The sequence below is a fragment of the Phascolarctos cinereus genome, unplaced genomic scaffold, assembly GCF_003287225.1.
Source record: "Phascolarctos cinereus isolate Bilbo 61053 unplaced genomic scaffold, phaCin_HiC Scaffold_726;HRSCAF=1367, whole genome shotgun sequence".
NCBI classification, from domain to species: Eukaryota; Metazoa; Chordata; class Mammalia; order Diprotodontia; family Phascolarctidae; genus Phascolarctos; species Phascolarctos cinereus.
In genome coordinates this window covers 31,583,107-31,609,945 of record NW_027556098.1, presented here as the reverse complement: position 1 = coordinate 31,609,945, position 26,839 = coordinate 31,583,107, and the positions used below count along the sequence as shown (strand labels likewise).

The following is a 26,839-nucleotide window of genomic DNA, read 5'->3' as shown; positions in this document are numbered from 1 at the left end:
AACATATTTGAGCAATAGATAAAAAAGAGTTTAAGAGAGAAAAACAAACAAATGGGATAGGGGAGCAAGGAAAAAATGTTCAGATTCAGATATGGGAGAAGCATTTTAAACTGAAATTCCAGTCTAATAAGTCTGCTACTAAAAAGCTGTTGTTTGGATTGCTCATATAGATCTACCCTCAACATCTAAGAAACCTAAATAAATAGACCAAACAGAGTAATTACTTACTCTGCTCACAAAAATCTCCATGACGCCTTGCTGGAGGAGAAAATGAAAAGCTTGAACATCTGTGAGGTTCAACCAGAGTTCATTCAGCATGGGGAGAATGAGAAGCTTTCCTCCACAAAATCATAGATGCAGGTCAGGATGAAAACAAACCATTTAGTGACTAGGAGCAAGACAGTGGAGAACTTTTCAGCTCAGGCCAAGGGAAGCAAACACAAGCCATGCACTGAGGCATAGTACTGACATCTGCTCATGCTGAGAGCTATGCTTCTTCTCTCTTATATAATCAAATAAGGGGTCAAGTTATTCCTTGCCTTTCCCACCTCCCCTCCCCCCACTTGAAGAAAGGGCAGATTACAACCCGAAGCTAAAACATTTGTGCTACTGGATTCTTGCAGTTTTATTAAAAGGAACCTCTTGACATGAGTTCCACTTGATAACCATAGCCATCTGGTCAATTCTAAAAATAAAAAGTTTTTTTTTTAATTTTAAAAATAATCATGCTTCTTGTCTACTTGAACAAAAGATGCCATTTTTAGAAACACTCATATTTGTGTGTGAGATCAGGTGATCAGGATCATCTTTTGGCCACAGAATTAAACTATAATCAACAAGATTATGAACTGTGTTGAATTCAATACAGCAATTCTTTTAAAAGCACCTTCTACATGCATTATGGTAATCACTGAGAATATAAAGATGGATATGACAGACCTTTCTCCAAGAGGGGGAAAATAAAGGGATGTACATGAATAACTGCATTATGGATGGGACAAAATGAAACACATGTATATGTTCAAGACTGGTTTACCTCATCTCCTTCACTCATTACATGATTTGGCATGCAATGGAAACCCCAATTGTTATCAGCTAGAAATATTTATGGAGGACCTAGGGTACACCAGACGCTGTGCTCCGAGCACTAGGGGATGCTACCCTTGAAATTCCATCAGAGACTCATTTTTGTAGGTGAAGGCATTGTCATCCTTTAAAATACAATTAAGCTTCCATTAGTCAGTCACATTTTAGTATGAATTGGTTTCTTAGTGTCACCTAAACTTGAGAGCTATCTGAGATCAGGTTTTGAGGGGAAGAGTAAAGTGAGAGAATGAGATATCTAGAACACAGTGCAGTGTGGAGGATGTAGACTTGGAGAAAAGTCAGGATTTTGGAGGGGCAATCAGGAAGAATCCTGAACTTTGAAACTGGCATAACATTTCTTTTAGAGCTAACCTTCTGGCTGCGTCTATGAATGTGTATATACATGGGATAGGTAGCATAATGATGTCATTTAAGATTAGTGCATTTCTAGGGGCAGCTAGGGAATGTAGTGGATAGAGCACCAGCCCTGAAGTCAGGAGGACCTGAGTTCAAATCCAGCCTCCGACCAAACACTTGATACTCACTAGCAGTGTGACCCTGGGCAAGTCACTTAACCCCAATTGCCTTAAAAAAAAAAAAAAGAACTGAGTGACTATATTTGGGGGCAGCTAGGTGGCGCAGTGGATAGAGTACCGGCCCTGGATTCAGGAAGACCTGAGTTCAAATGCGGCCTCAGACACTTGATACTTATTAGCTGTGTGACCCTGGACAAGTCACTTAACCCCATTGCCTAGCAAAAAAAAAAAAAAATGAAGACAATACAGCAACAGAGGTAGTTTTCTGTACTACCCCAAAATGGAGGTAGCTACCTGATGCAGTGGATAGAGCACTGGCCCTGAAGTCAGGAGGACCCGAGTTCAAATCTGGCCTCAGACACATATCACTCACTAGCTGTGTGACTCTAGGCAAGTCACTTAACCTCAATTGCCTCAACAACAACAATGACAACAAAGATTAGTACATTTCTTTATCAAATATCTGTTAAGTGATGAAATTTGACCCAAGAAAAAAAGATGAAAAATGCAGCCCTCTCCCTTCTTTGTAGACGTAGTAGACTAGGGGTATGAACTGTCTACATCAGCCATGCCTTACCTGGTATTTGAGGCCTTCTTCATCACTTAATCTTCTATGCAGTGATTACCATCAATACTCCTGAAGCCCTTACTCAGAGCAACTGAGGGGAAGCTATCTGAGAGACACAATCAGTGCCTTCACAAAAAGCCTTCTAATTATTATATGATTTAGTCTACAAATTTATTGATATTGGCCCTTCCTCATTGCTGTGGCTAGTAGATTACTAACTCCTGATTCTTAATCCATGGGTTTCAGAGTCAACATCATTGAACTTGAAAATATATATTTCATGATTTTTCTCTCATCCCAACCAGGTTTGGAGCTATCCTTGTGCAATCCTCATCCTCCTCTGCCTTCTCTTTCTATTAGGCCCTCTTTACTTCCACACTATTGCTAACAAATTCCTTCATCTTAAATCTCTTCCTCTCAAACACTTTCTATCTTCTGATGCTCACAAGAACCTGGCTGCTAACCAGAAGTTGCTCCTTTCTTGTGCCTTCCCCAGTTCTGGTTGTTCATCTGGCATGTTCTACAACACAGTAGACCAATGGAGTTTATTGAATGGGAGGATGACGTGGTTAGATGTGTACTTTGGAAAGATTAAGTTGACAGCTGAATGGAGGAGGGACTGCAGTGGGAAGAGATTTGTGGCAGAGAGACCAACTAACACAGTATTGCATTATTTTAAGTGTAGGGTGACAAGGATCTGTATCAGAATGATGGTAATATCACAGGAGAGAAAGGGGCATATGTTAAAAAAAATTACAAAAGTAAAATTGACAGATCTTGGTAATAGACTGGCTATGGAGCATGAGAGAGTGAGGAATCAAGGATGACACCTAGGTTGTGAGCCTGGATGATTGGGAGGACCGTGGTGCCCAGTAATAGGGAAGTTTGGAATGGGGAAAGGTGTGTGGGGAAGGGAAGGGAGAGGGGGAATACTTCAGTTTTGGGCATGTATGTCCAGTTTGATATGTTCAACAGGCAGTTAGAGATGTAAGTCTGGATGTTAAGAGAGAGAGGTTAGGGTTGCATAAATAGATCTGAGAATCATCATTATAGAAATGATAATTGCATGTATGGGAGCTGATGAGATCACCACATAAAATAGCAGGGAGGGAGAAGAGAAGAGGGTCTAGGACAGAACCCTGTGGTGTATCTGTGGTTTGTAGGCATGACCTGAATGAAAATTCAGCAAAGTAGATTGAAATGAGCAGTAAGATATGTAGGAGACCTAAGAGAGAGAAATGTCACAGAATGTTAGAGAGATGAGAATATCAAGAAGAGGGAAATCTACAAGGTCAAAAGTTGATTCATTCTTTTCAGTTCCCATGACCTTCATCTCCATACTTCAGCGGTTGACAGGAATGCTTACATTTTACCATCACCTATAACTATTCCATCTGCAAGATCGTGAACACTGAAATCCTACTCTCCAATAACTATATCCTATCTATTCCTCCCATTACCTCAATTCTCAAACATTTTTGTTCTCAAGGTATTATACAGTCTGACCATTCCTTCTTATTATCCCAGTTGATGACCTTTGTCTTGGAATTTTCCCCATTTGTGGTCTTTGACTCTGTGTTATACAATTCAGCATGTTATAATTCTCTGCTCTTGAGTCCACAGTTGCCTTGTCCTTTGGCATTCATGCAATGTTAATTGTCAATCTCGGGTCACTTCCACTGTCCTCCATCTCTATATCCCTGTGCTACTGAATATTATTGGAGGAAGTCACAAAAACTGTGTTGACTGAGTACACTATGAATTCATATTATCTAACCTCAAGTTGGCCCTAACTGCTACGTTTCAATCCTTTAATTCATCTCTGATTAACTATCTCAGTAATGATAACATCTGTTTCAAAATTTGTCCTTTGTTTTAAGGCTCCCAATGTCATTTGTAACCCTCACTCACTTGTCCTACTACTTTACTGAGAAAATCAAGGCTAAGCACTGTAAGCTCTCTCATTTCTCCTGTATATCTAAACCTCTCTACACATTCACCCATTCACTCCTTATATACTCTAGTCTTGAAGGATTACACTAGTCCTTTTCTTTGCCAAGGCTAACTCTTTTACTTATGCCCTTTATCAAATCCCCTCCTTTCTGGAGAATTTTTCTTGCAAAATTAAAAAAAAAAATTGTCACTCCCTATATTGTACTGTTTTTTTCTTATGCCTGTAAATATGCTCAGTCTTCCACATCCTTAAAAATCCTTCCTTTCACCTTGCTATCTTCATTGCTAAACTGCAAGTATAGTCTAGACTATCTGACTCCATTTTTTTCCCAGCCACTTACTGCATATCCCCTGGCAAGCTACTGCACTGTAATGAAACTTCTCTCTCAGAAATTACCAGTGATCTCTTAGCATCTATGTTCTTTTCTCGGTCTTCATCTTCCTTAACCTCTCCACAGCTTTTTACATTGTCAGTTACCCCCTCCTCCTATATAGCAAGTGTATCATCCCTTGGCTTTTTTTGATATTGTTATTGACTACTATCCTTTCCTCAATCTTTTCTTTGCTAATTCATTAACCACCTCCTGCCCCCTAAACATGTGTGTTCAAGACTCTGTGCTAGTTCATTGTCTTTTCAGAGAATAACAGTAATTCAGATTTGCAAGGGACCTTAAAGCCATCTAGTTCAATTGGTACGTAAAGAAAAAAATCCCTTCTAGCACTTAACAAATGGTCAAAAAAATCTTTATTTAAAGGCTTCCAGTGATAGGAAACCAACTACCTAACATTGGTAGCCCATTTATTTTTTGTAAAATTCTGTTAAGAATTCTTTCCTCTCATCAGGTCAAAATTCACATCTTTGCAATTTGCAAATCCATGTTTTTCAAGAAGGCTCTTCAAATACTCAAAAACACATATCATTTTTCCACTTAGTCCTCAGTTTTCTTGATTAAGCAATCCTGGTTCCTTCGACTAATTCTTATATAACATGATCTCTTCTGCTATCCTGTTTATGGTTCTCTGGACAATCTTCACTCTGAAATTCTCTTAAATGTGGTGCCAAAAACTGAACACAAGATTCTAGATATAATCTGAACTGGCAGAAATAAGAGAGGCTATCACCTCCCTAGTTTTAGCCATTAAGTCCCTTTAATGTAACATAAGATAGTATTAGCTTTTGTGGCCTCACTATTTTACCATTGACTCACAATTAACTTGTTGCCCACTAAAACCACCAGATCTTCTTCAAACTTCAGTCTAATAATGCTTCCTCACCTATGAAGATGATTTTTAGCACAATATACAAATTTAAATTTATCCCTGTTAGATTTCATTGTATTAGATTTAATGCAAAGGTCTAGCCTATCATGGTTTTTTGGATATTTATTTATCATTCAACAGATTAGATGTCCTAGATTAATTAATAGGAATATTTAATGAGTTTTCCATTTGTGATTTCACCTAAATAATTGTTTAAAGAATGTTAAGAAGTATAGGTTGGCCTAAACACAGATGCCTGGGAACACTTAAACTGTCCAGGGATTTATTAGTTCTAAATTCCTCTAACTCTATCTACTCTGATCTAGCCCCCAATTACTCCACATTTGTACAAGAGGCTTAGCCAAAGCCATTGTTTAAATCTAGATTAACTGTACCTATAGCATTCTACTGATCCACCAGTCTTTTAAGCCTGTAGCAAAAAAAAGAACTGAGGTCATTTTGGTATGCCTTGCTTTTGAAACCATGTTTGCTCTTTGTGGTTAATTACTTCTTCCTTTTTTAGATGTCCACTTTCTCCACACTTCTCTTGGTTTTCAATGCTCAGTTGCACACAATTTTTTTAAACTGTTTTTTTTTTAATCCAAAGATCATTCTGCTGTGTATCATGGGATGTGTTTATTTGGTTTGGAGACTTGTCAAGTTCTTCAGGCTTTCTCTGTTGCTTCATCCCTTATAATAGATGTTTCTGTGTATGTTGTAGGTATTTCATGACAGTGTATCTTTGGTACTATGTTCACCATGTGTGCTGCAGATAAGAATATAAGCTCATTGAAGGCAGGGACTGATTTTATTTTTTGTTTTTGTGTCTTCACACCTACCACAATACCTAGCACATAGTAGACACTTAATAAATGCTGGTTGAATTGGAAACAAAACAAACCAAAGAAGAGATTTCATCTTAGTGGAGAAAACAGAAATATAACAAAAAGGTAAATAAAAGGTTAGCATTCTTTTAGCTATCCATTATTATCATCCTCTGTCATAAGCAGGAATTCTATAACTTCTTTCATCTCCCTCTTCCTATCACTATTCAAATTTTTATGGTGACTGTAATATACTATTGTTTTCTCTCCTGTTTAAAGGAGTTCAGTACCTGGCTCATCATCTTCTCTTCACTTCCTGACTATGCAAGGACTTTAATAGCAACATAGTTGGTCCCTCAAATTCCCTAACCTCACAATTCCCTAGTGTTCTTAAATTCCATGACCTACACCTCTGGCACATACACAGAGGGTCATATACTAATCTCACTGTTGTGCATAAATATTCCACGTCCTTACTTTAAAACAATGGCATTTCTCTACCTGATTATAACCTCCTATCATTTTACCTTATGTCTCACCCTTCCTAGATCTACTTTTTTATTTCATCTAGGCCTCTAATCCCTCCGTACTCTTGTACTTCCTTAGGTCATTTTCCCTGCCTTGACTTCACTTTCTCCCTCTCCAACATCAACCCAGTAGTTAGCCATTTCAATTCTACATTGTCCTTTTCTCTTTGATTTCTTGCACCTGAGTTTTACTGCTGTTCTTCTCTTGCCAAAACTCAACCCTACTCCTATCATCTGCCTCTTCTATTCCTCCTCACCTGCAACCGAATATAGCTGGAGGAAGTCTCACAACAGTGCCCATTGGGAACCTGACAAATTCATGGCCTCAACTAGGCTCTTATTTGAGCAAGGCAATTCTTCTAATTGATTCTCTGTCTCACTCCCCATAGAAACTATTCCTCAACTCTTCTCTCTTTGAACTTTCTACACTTCCCTCTCCTCCTACTCTCAGCTGAGGATTCTGCCTTTTATTGAGAATTGAGCCAATCCAATGTGATCTCTATTTCATTGTCATTAACTTACGGCTTTTCCTCACCCCAATAGACTATCCAATATCATCCAATCAGTTGCCAAATCTTGCCATTTCTTCCTTCACATGACTAACCAACTAGTTGTTATCTGCACTCAGACACCAGCTTTAGTTCAGGCCCTGGTTATCTCTCTTCTATATTATTGCAACAGCCCCCAAACTGATCTCCCTACCTTAAGTCTCTCAAGGCTCTAGTCCATCTTATAAACTGCTGCCAAAGTGATTTTCCTTAAGCAGACATCTGACATGTCACTGCCCTATTGGTTAAATTCTGGTGGTTCCCTAAACCCTCCAAAATCAAACATAAACTCTGGTTTTAAAACCTCGAAAACATAGCCCCAATTTATCTTTCAAGCTTCATTGAAGTTTACCAACTCTCACCCATCCTCACCCCAGATACCCACATTTTGTTGGTTAGCCAAACTGGCCTTCTCTCTTCTTGACTCAGAAAGACTTTGGTGCCATAGCTGAAAAGTGGTGAGACCAATTAATGTGGCCAGTTTTTTAAACTCATCTTGGCCAGGTTGTGTGGCCTTCATTCTTTGGAAGGATATTCCTTCTTACCTTTTTTCTTTCTTTCCTTCCTTCCATTCATCCTTTTTTAATTAGCACAAATAATGATCTCTTTATTTCCTAACCAAGCTCCGAAGCCGAACAAGCAATTAACACCATGGAACTAATCCTTTTCTCTCACCAACTCCAGGGAAGAATCTGGAAAAAGAATAGAATAAGGATTTTCTTTTTTTTTTTCGGTCTGTTCTTCAGGGGGCATATCGCTAGGACCCTTTTCTCACTGAAGGGTATATTTAAGTGAACTGTTAAAATTTTCACCCTGTCCTTTCACAATTAAGGAAGATGATAGCATCCTTGAATGTGACTCCCATTTTCCAGAGTTACATATAAACAAGACATTTAGATGAGCTCTTTCCTGCCTTAAAACAAGGGAGTTTGAGACTGGTCACTAGACTAATGAAGGATCATAGGTCCTCATAGCAGCAAGAGCAAGGTATGATAAACTAGACCTCAGTGATAGATTAAGTTCTTTAAGCTTTGTAATGTTTTGTGGCAAAAAAAGAAATAGATTATCTACTGTTGTAAATAAGCTGACCAGGTGGGACTTGTGAATCAAAGGTCATTTTTTCTTCTTCTTTAAGTTTTATTATTGCTTTTATTTATCTACCAGTTATTCCTTAAAATACCCTCATCTTAACAAAGAAAAACATTTAGTGAAACCAACAGACAGAAGAGATAATATTTGACAGTGTATACAACATTTCCACATTCATAGTCTCCTACCCCTACTACTGAGATGAAGGAGATACCTTTATGTTTCATCATCAGTTATCCAGGAACAAGATTGGTAATTGCAATTAATTGGAGTTTGACTACCCTGTAATATTTTCATTTAGATTATGGTAGTCATTGTGTGCATTGTTTTCTTGTTTCTGTGTACTTCACTCTATGTTAAGTTCGTAAGTCTTCCTATTTTTAAAAAAAATTCCTTATTCTTATTGTTTCTTGTGGCACAATAATATTTCAGTATGTTCATTTATCATGGGTTCTTTCTTTAGGGTCTGGGACTCTATCCATGAGAAAAGAGAAGGGTGTCAAGTTGCTAAAACCAAGAGCCTAAGTTGGAGGAGAAAAACTGCTTAGTTGGTGAGTAGTAGTAAAATAGAAAAGCATAGAATTTACAAGCAAAGGTCTTGTGGTTCATATACCAGCATCTGATACTTACTGGTTCCGTGTAATCTTTGGCAAGTCACTTGAGAGGCACTGTGTTGATAATGGAGGAGCCTGGAAGATCTGGGTTCAAATACTGTCTGATATTTACTAGCTGTGTGACTCAGAACAATTCCCTTAATTTGAAATTTGCCTGAGCCTTGATTCCTCATCAATAAAAGGGGGGTATTGGATTAGATAGTTTCTAAGGGCCTTTCTAATTCTAATTCTATGGTGGTACCATTCTGTGAGCTCTGTCTAGTCTTTATTATCGCCTCTGTAAAATAATGGATGTATTCCAGATGATACCTAAGGTCCTTTCCATCTCTAAATCTATGATCTTAAGGTGTTCTGACCTTAAGATAAACATTTCTTCTCTCTGGGCCTCAGTTTTCTCATCTGTAAAATGAGGGGTTTGGGCTAAATAATCCCTAAAGTCCCTTTTAGGCCAGCATGAAAGAAGGAAACGGCAAAGCAGACTACAACGTAGTATGCAGAATGCTGAAGTGGGAGCATCCAGAAGCAACAATACTGATAGTGTCTTTGTAAGGGCAGTGGTATTTACAAAGACTTAGTGGCTTTAGTTGCTGTCACTTCTGCTCTTCAAAGATGTGGTAAATAGGCTCAGCTCTGACACCTGGCTGGATCCTGGTATTTCCAGGGCTGAGAAATATTCTTTCAGATGTTTTTGGCACAGCAGGCTGATTATTAATGATTTGTGTTTCTTCTTCAAAGACACTAATTTTAGACAGTGTGAATGCTGAGTGGCATAAAACCAAGCCCTAAAATGGGAGGTGTTTCTCTTGTATATTCTTCATTCTGCTTTACTTTGGGTAAATATATTCTGAAAGCATACGTCACGATCTTACAAACTAAGCAACTGTAAAATAACTGAGTGGCAAATACCGGTTCTCTGGAGCGTCTTGAAGAAAATAAATGCTGAAGCTGTTGAGAGACTTTCTTAGCCCCTGGAACACTCACCTGCATCTGGTAGGTGCCCCTGTGGTCTCAGAGCAGCAGTTTGACTTTGGAAGAAAGTATAAGTCTTTCTTCAATTGTATCAGAATCATTTGAATGCTGAAGATCTGGGAGGTCTTTAGAAAAAAAAAACCTCCTTAATTCTCAGGTTGGCATGTTTACTGGACTCTTTCACTGTTTGCTTTTAAAGGTTCAAAATAGACAAAATTTAAGTTTTAAAAGAATGTTTTACTTCCTATTTTTTTAATTCTTTGGAACAAGAGAGGTTGAATGACTGGGCCAGCTCTGTAGGCTACGCAATAAGACCAGAAATTGGACTGTAATTGAAAACTAATTAAAATGTCAGGAAGCAAAATACATCTTCCCCCATGGAAGCCTGATATGAGTGAATCTAACACTTCTGGTGAAGTAGAGGACAAAAATGAAGCTGGCCTCCAAAAGGATTGGTGGAAACCTGGGCAGTTTTTTCCCCAAATTCCATGCCCCTTCACAAGCTAACTTAAGTCTCATCAGTGTCATAAAGCCCCCAATGACTACTCTAGCCAGGAGTGAATGCCTTTAGTATTTATTATTTGTACAATTCATTGGAAAATTAGGAATGACCTACCTTGGGACAACTCTTTTGTTGTCTTCTGCTATTTTTAAATGTCTCATTTAGCTGTTCTCAATTTTATAGCTCAGGTCAGAAAATATATTATAACTTCCTTGAGGGCAGGGCTTAGAATCTTCAATGCTTAGACCTGATCATTGCTGTTGTTGTTGTTGTTGTTGTTGTTGTGTTGTTGTTTCAGTCATGTCCAACTCTTCATGACCCCATTTGAGATTTTCTTGGCAAAGATACTGGAGTGGTTTGCCACTTCCTTCTCTGGCTCATTTTACAGATGACGTAAGTGAGGCAAACAGGGTTAAGTAACTTGCCCAGGGTCACACAGCTAGTGAGTGTCTGAAGCCAGATGTGAACTCCAGAAGATGAGTCTTCCTGACTTCAGACCTGGTACTTTATCCATTACAATACCTAGCTGCCTAGACCTGACTACCAGGCATCGAAATAAAGTATCAGGAACTGAGTAAGTTATTTCAGAAGGTAAGACTCAAGGATATAGCTCTTTTTAACTGTAGAAGAAATTCATCACCAACTATTCCATAGTAGTATAATCCATGCTGAAGGCTAGGGTACCTGAGCATCACGGCCGGACAGACACATAGTCCTCTGGGGAAATACTCCCATATTAAGGAAAACACATGGATGAACTAAAGGGATACATCCTGAAACCTTTCCTCCTGCCCTGTTATTCTGTTATATTCCAGCAAGATGCTTCATGTCTCTTTCTCTCTCTCTCTTCAATCATTATATGGCCTTGTGGATGCATTGTTGTGGGGGGTAGTTTTCAGCCACAGAAGTAGAATTCCCATCTTTACCCATTTGCATTTTCGAGATACAGATAGCCTAAAAATTTAAGCTAGGCTGGTGTACTGCTCAGGATATTGGCTTAAGTTGCTGACTTCCTGTTCCCTCACTGTAGTTGTGCTTCCTTATTTGCTGTTTTAACTACAATGGCAATATCAAGCTTCTTTCACACCTTCCTAATGCTTAGCATGTAATAGGAAAGATGGCATGGACTGAGCTTAAAAACAGGAAGAAATTGGTTTCTGGCTAGCCTCTACAACTTGCTAGGTGTTTTACTGTGGAGAAGCTACTAATCTTGGATGTTAGTTTCCTCATCTGTAAAAGAAGACAATAATACGACCTACTTTATAGGGCTGTTTATAGACTATAAGCATTTGTAAACTTATTTGTAGACTATAAGCATATAATCTATACTTTGTAGACTATAAGCATTAAAAATGTGAATTATAGTTATTCTTTTCATTAAATAGAACCAGGAAATCCATGAAGATGGCAATCATTCAATTAACTATTACTTATCAATGCTCCTACTATGTTCCAGATGCTGTGCTAAGTGCTTTAAGTGGATAATTGCTAATAAATGTGTAGGTTGTTTCAAATTTTTGTAATCAAATTTTGATCAGAAATGGCTCTAGCAGTTAAATCTCCATTTAATTTTGACCAATAACTAGCTATTCTACCCAGATGTCTTGACCATGGTACCTTTCCTGGGCTTGACAGAATGACACATACATGCATACATACATACACAGATGTATGTATACATGAACATATAAAGAAGTTGCTCTACTTTCTCCATATACCTGCCCAAATAGCCTATTGAAAGGCAGTATTTCTGAGGTTTCTTATAGCTCATTTCTCTTACCATAGGGAAAGGGGGAAATAGACTTAGTATTTTAGAGAAAAAGAAGACATTTGAAGGGGAAAGTGGGAAAAGGAAAAATGTGACCAATTTAGTCCAGAATCCATGAGCCAGCACTGGTTGTAAGTTGTAAAACTGCATTGATTTATCCCTCGTCTGAAAGGCTGTAACTTAAATTGGCTGGATGTACTTCTAAATCAATAAAATTGCAGGCATTTATTCTTTTTAATATAGAAAAGCTGGGAGATTTTCCATAAGCATTATTTTCTTGAGTTATTCTATTTGATGATAAACCTGTATTTATGTTTCAGTAAGGAAAAGTGAGAAACACAACTTAAGACACAAAGGCCTTTTACATAATGCAATATATGACTGAAATGAGAATACCAAGGAATATCGAGTCTTATTGAAATAATAAAATAATTTAAAAGGAAAGGAGATATTTTAAAAAGTTAAAATACCAAACCCAATTCAGCCACACAGAGATGACTGCTGCAAAGGGATGCTTACATTCTTCTATTACTTAATGCTGAGGGAAAAAAATATTTTCCTTACCTATTATCTATTCCATTGCACTTTATATTAGAAAAAAAGCCACCCCACATTTTCTCAATATAGGCCTGAACCATTTCACATACACTTTTTTCCTACTTGTCTTGAAGAGGGGAAGCATGTTACAATGGAAAAAGACAATTGAATTTGAGTTAGAGGGCCTGAGTTAAAATCCCACCTCTGATGACCTCTAAAGTTCCTTCCAGGTACAAGTCTATAACCCCATAATTGTTCTTTGATATAAACTGTTCTACTTCTAAACTCTAGTGATCCAATGGATGAGTGAATTCGTTGATTTTGATAGTCTTTCCTCTGATTCAGATCATAACCTGCTCATACTACCCTGTCCCATATGACTCTTCCATAGCCTCCTATTAGGTCACCACACAGGTCATCCCAACATCCTGGGATCCGTCCTTTTATTTCTTTGACATTACAGAATATAGATTATTCGTAATTTGTCCCTCACTCTTTCCGTGTGACTGGTCTATCTTCTTTTTTGATCATGCGTCTTTTTGGTGGCATCCTTTACACAATTACTTATTTGTGATTGTTACAGATGATTCATGGCTACCATGATCCTCTCTATTGTCCTTTGATGATGCTTAACAGTATTTCTTTTGAGACGATATTGTGTTCCGTTACTCATAGCCATACGGTGCAAGAAGACTATTGGTGATCTTTGCTTCAGAAAGAAGTATGGGGTCTTTAAGGAACTTCGCAATTTTCCAAAGACAGTTTAGTCTGTTCTCCTTCAGTTTAGTTCTGTCCCACACCTCACTATCAATTTACAATGTCTGTCCAAGATATGCAGGGTGTTCCAAAAGTCTTAGTGCAGTTTAAAACTTAGTTTAAATGGATATTTTAGCTAAGCTTTAAGGTTAGCCTAATGGATATTTTAAGATTTTTGTAATACCTCATATATACTGATGGAATAGCTTTATAGATAGTCTTTACAATGCTACCTCCCAGCCTGGACAAGAGGAATTTTTCAATCCATGGAATTCTTCACCTGTAGAATGAGTGTAATAAGACCTGGAATATTGCTTCTTATAGTTGTTAGACTCAAATGATATTATCTATGTAAAGCTCTCTTCAACACTTAAAGACTTATGTGAATGTCAGCCGGTTGCTGTTAATCTTATGATTCATTTTTCTTATCTTTTGGAATTCAAATAGAAACAGTACTGGGATAAGTCACTATGCTGCTATTATTCTTCTATATTTCATGGTGCACAAACCATTGTAAAAGTGAATAAAATAAATTTTGTTTGTAAGTAAGATTATTAGGATGAAAATTCATCTTCTGAAGGATTGCTGAAAGCCTCTTTGGGACAATTCCAGTGGTTTCCAAATGCTGAGGACTTTATGTGTTTCATCCTGTCCCCCAGTTGATTTTGATGTCTTTTCCTAGGTCTCTGTTTTTATGATTATAGAAAAATCATTCTTTTCATTTTACTTAATGTACTTAAGACTGAAACAATCCAGGGACAAGCCCCAGTTTTGGCATTATTCATTTATATTTAATCTTATGTGAAGATGCTAAAACCCCTGCTTTTTGTAGTCGAATAAAAGTATTAGGATGTAAGCTTATCTTCTATAGGCTTGTTGAAAGCATCCTTGGTACCACTTGAGTAGTAGCAGAAAGGATGATGGTGATGATGTGTACCTTATCCTGTCCTTCATGACATTTAACTTCTGCTACTGAATCTGTATGTTTTTAAAACTTTTCAATTTACATAGCATGAAGATATGGAGTATTTGCTGTGGTGACATCTACTAAAAACTTTATTTTCTGTTCTTACAGATCTTGCTATACTCACGCAATTTTGAGTTGATGTTCATTATGTGATAATACTTTAGTTTCAAAACAATTTATCAGTTGAATTCTCATGAATATGTTAAGGCCTGTATTTGCGAATTTATTGTCTGTCAGTCCTTAAAAGATATTGAGCTTCTAATGTACCATTCTAATCACTGGGTTATGTCTTGCTATGTATTTAGTAGGTGCTAAATTTTTCAGCCTGCGTTGATATGTTGTATAGTGTGTATGACTTCTTTGCATAACCTGAATGGATCACTAAGTCCAGGCTCTTTGTGGAAAACCATTCTGTAATTTCTGATAGCTATGACCTGATCCTGCATTGCTATATTAAACCCCTCTGTTTTCTCATAACACAACCATTTGTTTGACATGTCTGAGGTCATGCACATATTGCCCTTGGAGTGCCATTTGATTATACTCTTGGATCACCATGGTTTCATAGACACCATCTAGAGGTTAACCATTTTCTATTACATTTGACAAATCCGGTATCATGTACCTGATAACTGGTTGTCAGCCTTTATGATTGTTTGGTGAAATGATGTCTTTTTGCTCCAGAAGTATTTTGGTTTCTCTACATTTTGTACAAAATTATCACATGCTCTGAGAATATATAGTAATCTCTTTCCCCTTTTTGGCAAAGAAGTATTAACCTTTCTATAGAAATCTTAGGATGATAGACCCTATGCTTTTTAATTTTGTACACATTGTTGTTAAAACACTTTTTCAACCTATTATGGTCCATTTTGCGATGTTAGAAGTTTACATTAAAACTGGTATTGCATATTTCTTTATTGCTTTTATGATGTTCTTCCTTTTAAGCTTTGATTTCAGTATGCCAGTATATCTCTTAACTTATTTAGCCATAGTTTTCTCCTTTAAAACTTTATGCTCAATGTGTTCTGCCTGAAGGAGATTAAAGTATTTTTAAATGTTGCTTTCACCAACTGGTATAATTTGATCTGTAGATCTATGCTCCAAGTCATTAATTTCTATCTTTCCTTGTCCGCTATTAAAAATTTTAGACTGATCAAGTCCAAATGATATCTTGATATCACTGAAAAGAAAAATTCCATGAGATGAAGGAATTGTTGATAGCCTGATATCATCTATGTCTGTTAGGTGATTAATGAGATTTTTTGGTCCAATTCCCTCTTTAACTTCAGAACCAAACTAGATTCTATTTAAGAAAGATTTAGGGTTAAGGCTAGGCAGAACCATAAAGTCTCCCATAACTGTCTCCCTGAAAAAATGCCACATTTTATATTAAATGTTCTTGATGTTAATGAGTTGATAAGGTGCTTTAGAAACCAATTTTCTGTGTGAACACCCAATACTCTAGAGTTCTCATTAAGCTTGGGTTTATTTTGTGTATTTGCAGTACATAGACTCGCTTGGTTTTCTGACCATAATAAAAATGTAAGCATGTTATCCAATGACCAATAAGTAAATGTACTAAATGAAACCAAATTTTATAAAATTTGACAGTCTCAGGACAAATGAAAGAAGAATTGAAAAAAGGCGTTGCAGTTAAATGGAGAGGTAGCTCCTAGGTGTTTCTTGGGATGAATGTAAAGAAGTTGACGGAGTTGGTTTCATCATGCATCCAACGGGAACAAGAAAACTGCTATCACAAGATATTTTGTTATCTTATATTTTAGTGTTAATACTAATTGACTGCAAAATATGGGCAGCTAAGTGGCGCAGCAGATAGAGTTCAGGGCCTGAAGTCAGGTTGATTGATCTTTGTGAGTTCAAATCCAGCCTCAGACACTTACTTAGCTATGTGACCCTGGCCAAGTCACTTAACCCTGTTTGCCTCAGTTCATCATCTGTAAAATGAGCTGGAGAAGGGAACAGCAAACCACTCCAGTATCTTTGCCAAGAAAACCCCAAATGGGGTCACAAAGAGTCTTTCACAATTGAAATGCCTCAACAACAAAAGCAAAATCCCATTGAAAATAATAACAGTTTCTGTACAAACTTAAATTGCAGGGGATGAGGAAGTAGGGAAATTCTAGAAAGAATATTATAAAGCCCTGAGATGAAATCAGCGTATATCTGATACTTAGGGCCTGTAATGCAAAAACTGGCAAAGGGGAAGACAATGAAAAATATCTTAAAAAATTTGGTTCAGCAGCAAGGAATAAAAGAGGCAAAGGATTGTGGACAACACAGTCTTCATATGTATATATCATGACTATCTTCTTTAGAAAAGAATTGGAGGATGCTAGATATGACAATAGTTAACTTCAGAAGCACATACAAATGTGTACAAAATTAAATTGGCTGTATTTTGATAAACAGGAAATAACTTGTTATTGATGAGGAAGACACTGCTGAATCAATTGTCTGTGTAGTCAGGTTAACTTAAGTTATTAGACCAATTATTAAAATTAATGTGAAACTAGATGACAGAATAAACATGAGATAATGATGTAGTTTGCAATTAAAAAACTCTAACCTAAGAATTATATACACATATATATATGTATATATAAAACTTTTCATTTATATCACCTTCATTTCTAAATTTATCCCTTCCACCTCCCTTTCCAGTATTCATCTCCTATAACATAGCTCAGCAAAACTAATCAATACATAAACTGAGTCTAGACCCATAGTCCCCCACTTCTGCAAAGAAGGGAGGGAGGTACATTTCCTTTGCTCTCCCCAAGGGCAGAGGCTGGACATTATAATCACAGTGTTTAGTTTTGCATATTTTTAGTTGTTTGTATTTTTTTTCATAGTTTTAATCATTGTGTGTCTTGTTTTCCTGGCTCTGTTTACTTCACTCAGTATCAATTATATAATTTTCACATGTTTCTTGGTTTTCTTCATATTCATTAGTTCTTATGGCTCTAAGTTATTCCATTATATTCATGTGCTATGATTTGTTTACCCATTTCCCAGGCATTGGATTTTCTATTTCTTTACTGCCACAAAAAATGCTGTTATGGATATTTCATTATATGGGGGACACTGAAAAATGTGAAATGAATGAAAGTTAGGACACTGACACCATAGGAAAGGCTTGTTGTCATTCACTCATTTCAGTTGTGTCCGGCCTTTTGTCACCTATTTGCGATTTTCTTGGCAAAGATTCTGGAGTGGTTTGCCGTTTCCTTCTCTAGCTCATTTTACAGATGAGGAAATGGAGACAAACGGGGTTAAGTGACTTGGCCAGGGTCATATAGCTATTAAGTGTCTGAGGCTGGATTTGAATTCAAGAAGATGAGTCTTCCTGACTCCAAGCCCTGTACTCTATCCGCTGTACCACCTAGCTGTCTGTGGAGGTTGAAAGACTACAACATACTAAGAAATGAATTGCAGAGATGATATGATTTGAAGGCTGTTAGAAAAATATAATATGAGGAAAAACTGATGGGCCATTCTCATATTATGAGCAAGATTCAAACTGCATGCCCCATGTGGTATCACTGCAACATTAAGATAATTTGAGGAAGGCCATTAGTGTGTTATATGTATCCACTTAGGTGAATTTGTTGGGGATATGAAGAACAACACCTGATGGGCAGGTCCATTTATGTTACAAACTGCCTCATTGAAGGGAATCAGTGAGATCAAAAATGCGCTATAATACTCTAGCGTTAGTTAATAATAATAGATGACTTTATATGTAAGCCTTTATGATCGTTTGCAAGGTTCTCAAAATGCTTTACACTTATTATATCATTTGATCTTCACAATAATCCTCTTAGGTACATAGTACCACTCTTACAATTTTCATTTTAGAGTCAAGGAAAAAGAGACTAAGAAAAGTTAGATGACTTGTACGAATAATACAAATTATAAGTAACAGAGATGAAATTTGAACCCAGGACTTTGGACCTCAGGTGCTTTGTGTTTTCCATTCTACCACAGCTGTCATTATTATTCCATCTAGACTCATTAAGTAGGTGTTGAAACAGTAGAGCTATATAAGAAGTACTGTGCTATTTATAGCCAGGGTTCTTATGTTAAAAGAAATTATAATTTTGTAGGAATGCCTTGTTATTACTAATAATCACACTATTTCACATTTGTATGATGATTTATATACTCCATTAATGTTATCTACTTAGCCATTAAGCATACTCCTATGAAACAGATTGTACCCTTAATTTTTATCTCCACTTTATAGATCAGAGCTAAAGACCCTAAGTTATTTGTCCAAGAGCAAATAAAAACTAGTTCTCCTAGACTGTTACCTTATAAATGCTGTCTGCAGAACCATTATGAGGAAAGAAAGAAATTTAGGGGTAGGAGAATGAAATAAGTACTCAGTCCATCATTTCTTAGTGGAATGATTTGTGAAAGTCATTTACAAGGCTTCATTAAAATACATTATTCAGTTTCTTAGTAGCTTATGTGGTGCATCGCTATCTGAACTCTGGCTTCTAATATTTGTTCTCTGATCAATCAACAATGCTACTATAACACTTAATGAGATGCAATTTTTAAAAAAGAGTCCCACATGAATATAATGGGGGGCTAATTTGTCCTGTTATTTTTTGCTTTTACTAACTTTGGCAGTTTGATTGGCCTCTTTTGGGGTGGATTTTCTAAAGCAATTAGTTGAGGATAGCAGAACTTGTCTCATAAGATAGAATGTACTCTTACTTGCAAAGCTTTTCAAGATGTTCATTTGCCTGTTTGATTATTTTTAACAGCTTCGTAGAAGGTCCTTCAGGGGACCATGATCATGACTTTGAACTTAGAAATATCTTAGACATCTTAGGCACTCAATGTTTGTTGAGTTGAATTGAATCAAAAGTTAAAGTTTAACTTGATTACATAAATCTATCGACCATGAAAGCTATAATACTAATGAATAGGAATCCCGAGTTCTTTAATTTAGTGAGATAAATTAAGATATGAAAATTCGGATACTAGAAATTACTTGATGTCTTTTCATCTGAGAGGAAATTGAGTTATCAGAATCCTACACCAAAAATATCTATAATATCCATCATTTGGGGTCTGGAATTGTATGTGTGTGACTGTGTGTATAGACTTGTGATTTTATTTATATGAGGAACTCTCAAACTAGGGACTCCCACTGCTAATGCAGACAGGTAACATATATAAGGTATAATTTTAGAGAATGTCCTGGCATTCTCTATGGTGAAGTGACTTAACCTAAGTCACAGAGATAATTTGTGTCAAAGGCAGCCCTTGAACCTCTCCTTATTGACTACATCACCGTCCCCTAATCCATTCAGTCATGCTGCCTCCCTATCATTTGTAGGTGGAGGAAAATTAGAGAAAAGGTCATGCCAGTGAGAGTGATTATTTCTTCCATGTAAAAGGCAAGGCCGCCAATAGCTGAACATAATGAAATGAAAGTAAGAGACCTCATGTCACCCTGAGTGAGCAGCTTATATCTGCCTTCATCTGAGTTCCTCTGCTGTAAGCAGAATGTAGTCCTGGAAATAGCAAAATCAAATCAGAACCCTTGTAAAAAAAATGCTTCCTCAGCACGTCTCTTTTCCTGGTACAGTCATTGGTTTCTATTATCTGCTGTAAATCAAGTTTGATTAAAGGCTATTTTCTGCTTATATCAGGAAATCAGTTACTCTATCATTTTGTGGATGTTAATGCTTGTACAAACAGAATTCCTAAAATATTATGACAAACACTTAAAACTCTGGGAAGCTCATGTTGAGATTTCCCTACTATCAGAGTCAGAGATTTAGCTAGGAATTCTTGGTCCTTCAGCACATTTAGTTGAGGGGATTGGGTAAGTTTCAAAATGAAACCCACTCTCCCAAAAAGATTATGAGGATTTGAATCCAAACAGCTCAATATGTCAGTTCCTCAATCACATACTGGGAAAAGAACTCTCAATGCTAATAGTGACATACATATAAAATTTCTGGCTCCAAGGAACCCGGCATAAATCTCATAAACAAATATGGCACAATTTAGGAGCTCTGGATCTGGCAAACTGCTAAATTTATTTGGACCTCAGTTTTCTCATCTTCAAAATCGAAGAGTTGAAATGTGTGGGCAGTTCCAAAATCACACCACTTCTACTGCAGGGATCAGTTGCTCCTTCTTCTCCACCAAAATCTTCTGTTTGTTATTTGTCCTTTGTTTTGAAGAGGACTAATGACATCATGGGGTGATGTCTTGACTTGTGCAGGAATTGGATATAAGTGAGGCAGAGTTGCATAAAGTTGTCAGCCTCAATCTCTTTTCCAGAGTCATCGGAGTCCAGGGGTAACACAAAATTCAAGACAACTGGCAATGGGCAGGGATGCAGTGGCATCTTTGATGTCTGACCAAGCTTTAAGCATTCCATAGCACCTGTTTCAACTGCCTTCATGGCCTTTGGAACAAATTGTTCTCATGCACCCATTCTGGTAGGGTGAAGTCTTCACATGCTTGAGCTAGTCATCCCTCTAACAATGACAGGTTTGAGGCCTGTCAGTTACTCTTAACCTGGTGTGCTCCATCTCCTGAGATGGTTTGACCTGAATGTGGCTACCATGTATGCTATGGCTTCTTGAAGCAACATGAGAGAGCTAAGTGACAGATGGACACAAAAGATGGATAAATAGCCCTGAGGTGCTAGTTCTCCCTGAATACCCTCATACACACCACCAAAACATAGTAATCTGTCCTGGAAACCCCCTAGGGCTCTGATAGGGGAGCTTTTGCCTTATCCTTTTTGGAAACTTTCACCTTGCTTCTCAACTGCCAGATCCATAACTCTGTGGATACCCCTCCCCTTTTCAAGTCATCCCCTGTTAGAATGTAAGCTCCTTGAAGGCAGGGACTATCTTCCTTGTTTGTATTTCCTTTCCTACAATTTAGCCCAGTGCCTTGTACATAATAGTAACCTAATAAATGCTCATTCTATCTATCTGTCTGTCTGTCTATCTATCTATCTATCTATCTATCTATCTATCTTTATCATCTGTCTGTGTATCTATTTATCATCTATCTGTCTATCTGTCTTTGAGTTCTCTTCCAACTCTAGGTCTGTGATCCTATACACAGACACACATATATATGGATTTATATATATATGTATGTGTGTGTGTGTGTGTGTGTGTGTGTGTATCAATATGTGTATATACACATATACACACATTTTTTTAAACTGGGGCTTGCTGACCTTCACTTCTTCCCAGATGCTCCTACCACCTTAATGCAGATTGCACTGGACTTAAGAGAGGGTGCAGGGATGAAGGAAGGAAGTCCACCACAAGTATTCACAGGAGAGTGATGCCCTGGTGACAAGACCCTGATTATAAAATGAATAGTAACCTAGGTCTAAATGAACAAGTGAGGGCAGTTACACTGGGCAATGTCCTATTTATATCATTCTATTAAATATTTTTTTCAGGCATTTCACATTTGCTTTTAAACGTGACCATCAAGATATTGAGAATACTTGTCTTTTTCGCTCTAGCACTTTTTCATTTCATTTGATGGAGTCCCAGCTTTAAAGTTCTGGATTCATAATGTGTCAAGTAATGGACCTGATGAGGGCATAGTAAGAAGAATAGATGTGGCTTTGCAGATGGAATCTGCTGAAGAAATGATTAGTAAAGTACTTGTTTTGTGCTCCAGAAGATATTTTTTTTTATCATTGTCATATTAAAGCCAGATTCTCCACCTGCACATTAAGTGGCTGGGGAAAAAAAAAGAGAGAAAGAACAAGAAAAGCCCTTTACTTTTAAAATTGTGATTTGCATATCAATATGCCAAGTATTTTAAATCTTTCCAATTAACTATTGCCTCACTTATTCCTTCAACTAATTTTCATAATGAGGTCTGAAGTTGGAACAGATTTGTGAAACTATGACCATCTCTCAATGCACATAACTTATAGCTGGCCTTCTTCCTCAGATTTCCTCTGTCTTCTTATTGGTTGTCACTCTAAAGTCTTCTCCAGAACTGTCAGATTCAAACTGGGAAAATATGCCTTGATCAGTTTTATTTATGAATATACCATATAAATCTAGATAAGAAAATGACACACACATACACACACTCAAATATATATTGTTGTTGTTTGTCCTTTACTTCTCCAAGTGGACCTTAACATCAGGAAGGTGATGTCATGATTTACAAGTGAATTGGATTTAAGTGAGGCAGGGCTGTGCAAAGTTACCAGTCTCACTCTCTCTTCTTGAGCCATCTGGGTCCAGTGAAAAGATATAGATCAGTATAACTGGAGATGGCCCTGGATGCAGTGAAAGACCCTTGCCTTTTAAAGCTAAGATCTTTCCCAGGTTTCAGTTTGTTTGAAGCAATACTTATTCAGTGATTAAGGCTAGGTAAGAAATGAGGCAAAAAATGTCCTCTTTTGCCTAGTCAGAAAAAAAAAAGATCAATCTGGGAGGGGAAGACCCTCAGGATTTCTAGCCAAAAGAGAAACAATTGCTATTGCCAGTCACTTTGAGCCAGCAGAACCCAAACAATGACCAAAGTAGGCTTGGGCTGGGACCTATTGTTGGCCAGTCAGTGAGAAGTGATTTAATTTTAAGGCATGGTCTTTAAAAAAAAGAAATCTAGCCTGTAAACCCCAAGATATCTTATGAGGTTTCAGTGATCAAAATTTATATTCCTTTGGCCAGAGCAACTGCAGGTAAGGGTGTGATTCCCTATATGGACAAAGGGAGAGGAGGGAAAGAGGGATAGAAAGGAAGAAGAGGAAAGAAGGAAGGGAGGAGGGGAGTAAGGAAGGAAGGAAAGAAGAAAGGAAAGAAGAACAGATGGATAGAAGGAGTTGTGTTGCCCAATTGGAACTGGCCAATTGGGTTCCCAGTCAGGCAGCTACTACTATTCACAGGCTGTTGTCTGTCTTTTGTTGTTAAAGAAGACCAAGGCATTGGGAAGATGATGTCATGATTTATAAGTGAATTGGATTTAAGTGAGGCAGGGCTATGCAAAGTCACCAGCCTCACTCTCTTCTCCTGGGCCATCTGAGGTCATCTCCATTTGTGTGTGTGTGTGTGTGTGTGTGTGTGTTACACACATATCTATATCTATATATGTCTCATTACCCACAAAAAAGGAGCCTTTCCCTTATTTATGTTACCACATATGGGGAAATAGTTTCCCCTGTTATAATATGAAAATTTTCTGATGGCTTTTTTTTTTCCTGGCCTAATCTTTATCTTTTCAGTAGGCTGCTTCTTTCATAGTCACACCTCCTCCTTATGCTTGATACCCCCTGAATACCTGCATTGGGCCTTTCTCTGAACCCTTCCATTATTGGAACCTTTTTTCCCAGTCTAGAATCTTGCATATTCTTGGTTGATTTCCATCTTCCTGTCTGTAATCACAAGAATGGGAAAAAAAACCAACCAAAGAAGGATACTCATCTGAAAGGGACCTCTCTCTTCCCTGTTAGAAGTTACTGGTGTCCGTGAGTGAGTTGCCTCAGTGTAGGAACTAACCAAATTGTCTAGGGGTCCTAGACCATTGTGAAGTCCTTCTTTCATCTTTGACCTGAAGATTACTGTGCCCAAGATACACTGATACCATCCCTGGTTATATCCTCTCCCTAACCTAACCTTTCCTAGTATTGTTTTAAGGTATTGGTCTTGGGCAAAGTGTAAGGGGCTCAGTGGGTTTCCCTCGTGTCATTCCCTTGTTCCTTCTCTCCTTTTGGTGTCTGTAGTTGAGCTTCGTGGCCATTGCTTTGGAGTTTTCCAAAGGAAAACATATAGATAGATAGATAGATAGATAGATAGATAGATAGATAGATAGATAGATATAGAAGAATAGCTCTGAGTGGCTCATCAAATTCTTTAAATTAAATTAAATTCTTTAAATTAAAACCCTTTTGCAGTAGACTCTGTCACTCCCAAAAGAAAGAGAATTTTCAATATCAGTCAAATTTAAAGAAAAGTGGAGCCAAAACTGACCTGACATGTAGTCTATAATATGAAGACAAAAGACGGTCTACATAAAAGATGACAGTCAACTTATCTAAAATATATGAGTTCAGTTTTGAGGAAAGACCTGTATTTTGATAAGAATCACTTGGAATAGAATTAGATCAGAGGTTCTGTTAACCTGGGCTCCACGAATCCCCAAGAAATCTGTGGATAGACTTAAGGGGATCTATGAAGTTGGGTGGGGAAAATGATATTTTATTTTCACTAACTTCTAAATGAAATTTATTATTTCTTTCAATTATTTAAGAAAAACAACAACCTCTGATTCTGAAGAGGATATGCTTTACCAGACTGACAAAGAAGCCCATGATACACAAAAAAGTTATGAACCCCTGAATTAAATATGTACAGTCTTATTACCTACTAAAAGCTCACTAGAAACATCTTCATTGTAGCACCAATGTCCATATCAAAGTTGTCATATTCTATTTCTCTAGCAGCATGTTGATGGAAACCTTGGATTATAGTCCTCAAAAACAATAGGATATAGTGATCTATTTTTCTTCATTTGTTATCTAGACCTTATAACTTCTGGAGACATCATATTAGACTGATTCATAACAAAAGAGACAGAGTCTTCTGACTTGACTGATGATTTCAAAGAGCAGAACCAAGTCTAATGTCTACTTCTGTGATGACTTCATTGAAGACAATACTTTGTAGGAGAAAACGCTTGTCTTTTGGCCCCTAGGAAAGGGATTACTATGCTTCCCTGGCATACGGATTTGTAAAGTAAGAGGAAAAGGCCAGCCCTTAAGTGATGTGCTAATTGCAGGAGCAAAGGCAGTGAATGACTGGTGAAGTAACTTTCTACTTTAGGACTCTTTGTCTAAAAGAACTGTGTAGGAGTTTATATTAAGAGCAGTTTCTGAAAATGTAACTTCTGTCCTTATATGTCTAGGCATGATGTATTATGTTCAGTAACGTAGCTCATATTATTGCAGCGCAAGGCTTAGCACAGGAAACAAAGCCAGATGAGATCATTGTGTGTCCCTGGTTCTTTGATACTGTTATGGTGTGGTCTTATCCTGATATTCTTCTGGCTGTGCACACATGTGCATGATACAAAAGGATATAGTGATATGCAAGTACCACATAATGGGTGAGAAACCTGCAGCCTCGAGGTCACATGTGGCCTTCTATGTCCTTGGGTACAGCCTTTTGACTGAGTCCAAGTTTTATACAACTAATCTTTTTATTAAGGGGATTTGTTCTGTGAAGTTTAGATTCAGTCAAAGGACTTGAGGACCTAGCAAGCCACATGTGGCCTCGAGGCCGCAGGTTCCCCACCCCTGATAGTTGTTTCACTTCCCATGTTTATATCTCTGTGTTTGTGTGTATTTGTATAACTATAATAATATTTTCTTACTACTCAGTACTGTAAGTATGCATTGGCATATGCATTCATGTATCCCTAACTATCTTGAGTGACTTCTTTAGAACTCATTAAATCACAGGTACTTAACGTATAAGCATATATACATGTATATATAATATATATATATGTACATATTTATATGTGTGTAAATATGCATACATTTACATATACTTAGACACATAGCCATATGTGTTAATGGAGAAACTCTCTCTATCAATGCATAGCTGATAAGCATCTACTGTTAGAGAGTTGAGGGGTGGGGGTGGGTGAGACTACAAGGTTAAATGACTTGTCCAGGTCACATAACTAGTATATGTCTGGATCTGGACATGAATATAATACTTCTTGGCACCAAGGCTGGTGCTTTATCAATTATACTGTGCTGTGTCTCTCTCTGTCTCTGTCTCTGTCTTTCTCTTTCTCTGTCTTTCTATCTCTCTCTTTCTCTCTCTCTCTCTCTCTCTCTCTCTCCCTCCCTCTCTCTTTCTCTCCCCTTCTCTCTCTCATACACATACACACAAACATATAAAAAACACACACATGTGTAATTTATATTGATATACGCTTACACATTCACTTGGATGAAATATCATTTCCTCATGTCAGAACTGGTGGAGAATTCTCTACACTAATCTGAATCATAACTATCTTTGTATGATTTAGTTGATAATTCCTAGGGAGCTGCTCAAGACGGGCAGAGGTTGCCAAGACTTGCTTAGGTCATAAAGCTAATAAGTATCAGAAGCAAGTTTCAAACTTAGATCATCCTGACTGCAGATCCAATACTCTAACCACTGTCCAACCTAACTTCTTCTTATAGAGCCTGATTTTGTTGGATCATAGAAAACATGAAGTATTGAGACATAAGGTTGGAAAAGTAGATACACAGACACATACATATTGATCTA

General features: G+C 37.4%; 1 protein-coding gene across 2 annotated transcripts in view; it reads left to right on the top strand.

Moving 5' to 3' along the window:
- Positions 1-26,839, top strand: part of LOC110212830 (rab proteins geranylgeranyltransferase component A 1-like) — a 142,261-nt gene that overhangs the window by 3,007 nt on the left and 112,415 nt on the right. For both annotated transcript variants that reach the window (XM_020992926.2, XM_020992928.2), the window contains exon 2: positions 8,855-8,942. The gene's annotated coding sequence lies outside the window, so the exon portion shown is untranslated. The remainder of the gene's footprint in view (positions 1-8,854; positions 8,943-26,839) is intronic.